This window comes from Rattus norvegicus, chromosome 11 (genome assembly GCF_021556685.1).
Source record: "Rattus norvegicus strain SHRSP/BbbUtx chromosome 11, alternate assembly SHRSP_T2T, whole genome shotgun sequence".
In the NCBI taxonomy this organism is placed as follows: Eukaryota; Metazoa; Chordata; class Mammalia; order Rodentia; family Muridae; genus Rattus; species Rattus norvegicus.
The window spans coordinates 277775-282774 of record NC_141544.1 but is presented as its reverse complement, the minus strand read 5'-3'; the positions used below and the strand labels follow the sequence as shown (position 1 = coordinate 282774).

At 46.7% G+C, this 5000-nt stretch overlaps 1 long non-coding RNA gene across 2 annotated transcripts in view; it reads left to right on the top strand.

Annotated features, from left to right (window-relative positions):
- The window catches only part of LOC148002390 (uncharacterized), a 23934-nt gene extending 23423 nt beyond the window's left edge, over positions 1 to 511 (top strand). The window contains exon 3 of one of the 2 annotated variants that reach the window (XR_015632874.1): positions 282 to 511. This is a non-coding gene — a long non-coding RNA (uncharacterized LOC148002390). The remainder of the gene's footprint in view (positions 1 to 281) is intronic. The other variant, XR_015632873.1, reaches the window with a different exon arrangement.
- Positions 512 to 5000: the final 4489 nt, after the last annotated feature.

Sequence of the window (5000 nt, the reverse complement as noted above, 5' to 3'; positions counted from 1 at the left end):
GAGGATTTGAAGGTTTAGCCCTGCAATGTTCCTTACAACTTAAAAACTTTGTGACACACAAAGCGATATTCATTTTCTCCTTCTACTTTTCACTCTGTAGACCAAGATGGCAGACTATATCAGCCTTTGTGGAATGTGACCTTGTATTGCTTTGCCCTACTCTGCTCTGCTCTGCTCTGCTCTGCTCAACTTAACAGACGTGTTTTTGCTTTTGTTTATGATTTTTGCTTGCTTGCTCGCTCGCTCCCATGACTTGACTGTGGTTTCCCTTTCTATTACAGCACGGTGACCAGACTGCCTTGGGGTAATCAGAAAGGAGGCCAGAAGCAGTCTTTTTTCTGACGCACTGAGACTACATACCAGCCGATTTGGAGGAAAAGATATCCCTCTCTCCCTCCCTCCCTCCCTCCCTCCCTCCCTCCCTCCCTCCCTCCCTCCCTCCCTCCCTTCCTCCTTGACCCATTTTCCCTCTTTCCCGATACACTCAATAAATTTAAAGTAAATCAATGAATCAAGTCTCTAGTAATTTATTTGTTGGGATTTATTTGTTGGAAATTATCCCTCCACACCTTCGCCCCTCCCCCCACCACTCGAGGATGTCTCCCTGGGGGGGGGGCGGGGGGGTTGGGTGGACTCGTGTAGGCATACCTCTCCTCCCTTGGCTTTCCGGTCCACTTCGCTCCAGCATACCTAACTCTTTGGAAATGGTAATAGAGTTCATGACACACCCTCACAGAGAGAGGAAGAGTCCGATCGTTCACTGATTCGCTCTCAGCCAGCCTCGCCCTGACAGCTCAGGCATGTCTAAATCCGAATGTGGGCAATATTTACATGACTTGACTTGGTGCTTCTAACTTTTTCTCTCTCTTTTTTTTTTTCTTCTTTAGTATTTTTTTCTTTACCCTACAAACAGCACACTGCAGCTGTCTTCGGACACACAGCAGATCGATCCCATAACAGAGGGTTGTGAGCCACCATGGGAATAGAACTCAGGACCTCTGGAAGAACACATTCAGAACTCTTAACTGCTGACTCCATTATTTCCGATTAATGTTTAATGTTTATTTTATTTTATTTTATTTTATTTTCGGAGCTGGGGACCGAACCCAGGGCCTTGTGCTTCCTAGGCAAGCGCTCTACCACTGAGCTAAATCCCCAACCCCAATGTTTAATGTTTAAATAAATAAACCTTGTAAAGAAATTAAGCATCTTAAAACCATAGGCATGTGCATCCCCTCCTCATTCGTTCATTCCCTCGCTCATTCATTCAGACAGACAGACAGACAGACAGACAGACAGACAGCAACCAAAGTCTAGCCTTTAACAAAGCAAGAAAGCATACCCTGCGGGACGCACAGATGAATTCCTGAGGCTTACCCTGCAGAGCTTACATGAGGCTTAGTAAAGGACTGACCTGACAACAGCTACCTACATACGTTGAAAAGTCTACCTGGTATTGACGGATGATGACAAACTGTATGTGTGATACAAAACTGTATGTGTGGTTCCCCTTATAACTCATCTCGAAGAGCCCAGCTGTTGGGGCTCGTTCTTTTGGGGGGAAATGGAGGCTTTTCATCTTTCCCAAAGCTCCTCCTAGATCCTTTCTGTCCATCTGTCCATCCGTCCGTCCGTCCGTCTGTCCGTCCGTCCGTCCATCAAATTCTACCCTAGGCCTGCCCTTAGGTTGGTGGTCGTCCATTGAGTGCTAGTGACTTCTGACTTGTCTCTGTCTTCCCCTCTGAGAACTGTATTTAGATCTGATGCAGGCACGCAGGCAGGCAGGCAGGCAGGCAGGCAGGCAGGCAGGCAGGCAGGCAGGCCCTCCCTCGTTTTGAAACAGACAGACAGACAGACAGACAGACAGACCAAAGGGTCAATGACTGACTGCACTTAAAGGGGCTGTTGACTCCTCTTTGGAGTTACCGCTGTTTAAAACTTGCTTGATAAAATAAAGTCATCGAATCCAAACTACGCAAAGGGGACACTATAACAAATTACGACTGCTTGTGTATATAGAAAACAGGGTTTTTTCTTTCCCTTATTCCATTATGTATGTTTGCTTTTCTTCAAGAATAAAACCGGCTAGGTGGTGCCTCGGAGACTTTTTTTTTTTTCCCCCCAGGAGTCCCTTCGGGCCCTGCCAGCGGGAGCCTGGACCTCTGAGGCCAGAGAGGGTGTGCTGTATCCCCGGCTCGCTCCCTCCCTCCTGGGATCAATCTAAAAAATGGACAGTTTTGGACACAAGCTTAAGTAATGTTCAGCTCATTCATGCAAGAGAGATGTAGGAAGGACAACACCCCCACCCCCACCCCCACCCCTACCCCCACCCGACCAAATAATACCCTAACCAATAAAAACTAGCTCCTTACTCCTCCGCCTGAGGATTTCTGCGGTCTCATGGTTTGTTCTTGGTTGTTGTTGTTGTTGTTGTTGTTGTTGTTGTTGTTTTGTTTTGTTTTGTTTTGTTTTGTTTTGTTTTGTGTTTTTCAGACTTTAAGACAAATGTAGGGGTTGGGGATTTAGCTCAGTGGTAGACCGCTTGCCTAGGAAGCACAAGGCCCCGGGTTCGGTCCTCAGCTCCGAAGAAAAAGGAAGAAAAAAACAAAAACAATAAGACAAATGCTTGTTGTGATTCTCATTTCATTTCAAGGCTGCTATTCTCTAAATCAGAAGGACTCCCTTACAATTCTTCATGGGTAAACTTGCTTTACATCCCTGACATCAACAACAAAAAGAATTCAGAAAGTGGTGATGGACCAATCTGTTTGGGTGTTTCTTGCCTGCTTGACCTTGACTCGCACAAGAGAGCATAGAGAATAAAATAAAGTAGGTGGATGGAGAGATGGCACCGTCGTTAAGAGCACTGATTGCTCTTACAGCGGTCCTGAGTTCAATACCCAGCCAACACATGGCGGCTTGCAACCATCTGTAATTGTCAATCATGCCCTCTTCTGGGGTGTCTGAAGACACCTACAGGGTACTCGAATAGACATAAAACAAACAAACAAACAAACAAACAAACAAATCTTTAACAATTAAAAACAAAAAGAATAAAATAAAGCGAAGGACCCGCCTTGGAGACCTGCCCGGTATTGCTCCAGAGTCTACTTTTTAAAACACAGAGGTAGGGGTTGGGGTTTTAGCTCAGTGGTAGAGTCCTTGCCTAGCAAGCTCAAGGACCTGGGTTCAGTCCTCAGCTCTGGGAGAAGAAAAAAAATACACACACACACACACACACACACACACACACACACACACACACACACAGAGAGAGAGAGAGAGAGAGAGAGAGAGAGAGAGAGAGAGAGAGAGAGAGTTTGACAGCAATAAAAAACAAAACAAAACCACTTTAAAATACAGAGATGTAAGGATACTCAGAGGGCTCAGAGGAAGCAACCAAGTGTTTGTTATATGGGTGCCAACAATATGGTTCATCTCTTCTTCTCTTCCACGTGGCATGGTGGCCAAGGTGGTGGGGAAACCACACAGTGAAAGGAATTGAACTACAGCACACAAGCAAGTCTCCCTCCCAGACATGAATAAAACTGAAATTAGGCTAAATGTACAATGAAAGGAAGCCAGGTGTTCGTGCATGTCTTTATTTCCATCATTCAAGAGGCAGAGGTGTTTAGAACTGTGTCTCTGTGAGATAGAGGAAGGCAGGCAGGCAGGCAGGCAGGCAGGCAGGCAGGCAGGCAGGCAGGCAGGCAGGCAGGCCTGATCTAGGTACTGATTTCCAGGTCTATGTGCAGACACCCCTGACTCAAATAAAGGAGTGAAAAGGAAAAAAAAATACAATTCACCTGGAAGGGTCAGCCAGCCATCAGATGCAGTGAACTAGAAAATTGGGATTCTCAACTGAGGCCTGTTCCCTCCCTCCCTCCCTCCCTCCCTCCCTCCCTCCCTCCCTCTCTCCCTTCCTTCCTTCCTTCCTTCCTTCCTTCCTTCCTTCCTTCCTTCCTGGCTTACAGACAGCCAGGTCCAAGCCCAAAAGAGTCCAGCAAGGAGCTTAGAGACTATGAGAGAGTGCACAGGTGTTCTAGGGAGGAATCAGCTCACCACCCAGCATCCCCATTTGGGTTCTTGTGCAATCGACACAGGGAGATTGACAATCTGGAATTTAGTGAGAAATCAAACAAGGGACACAGAATGCAAAATATTTATTTACACAGCAAGTGGGTCAGTTGGATTAGCAAGCTAGGACACCCACCCCCGACCCCATCCCAGCCCCCTACCACTGCCGGGTCTCCCTTCCTTGTTATCCCTTTCTCATGCCTCCCTCAATATGGGCACACAGGACCAGGAACATGTTTCTCTCAAAAACGCGTTTTCTGCTGTGAACTCAGTCTGGCAGAGAGTGAGTGGGTGAAGGATCCCTAAAGACCAGAGGGTTTATTAGAGGAAGGCTACCTCACAGTGTTCTTCACACCAGGAACAACAACAACAACAACAACAACAACAACAACAACAACAACAGCAACAGCAACAGCAACAGCAACAGCAACAGCAACAGCACAGCAACAATGAATCAACAAATGGTGGACAGGAGATGAGCAGGGATGCTGGGGGGATGGGAGGGAGGGTAGGGCTGGTGAATCTGCACCTCCCTGAAGGTCTGCCTGTGAAATACTGGTTGATATATGCCTAGTTGAGGACAATATTCCCCTCTCCTGTGGTTTTCAATGGGACATGACTTCATTGCCAGAGACTATGGAATTGTTTCCATTTTCCCCTTCAAGAACTGTGTTTAGATCTGTTACAGACAGGCTCTGGGTTTTGAAACAAACAAACAAACAAACACACACACACACACACACACACACACACACACACACAACGAGAGAGAGAGAGAGAGAGAGAGAGAGAGAGAGAGAGAGAGAGAGAGAATAGAGAAAAACAGAGACAGACACAAGAGAATTTGATCTCTCTCTCTCTCTCTCTCTCTCTCTCTCTCTCTCTCTCTCTCTCTAAAACTCCCCCTCCCCCCTCCCCTAGTT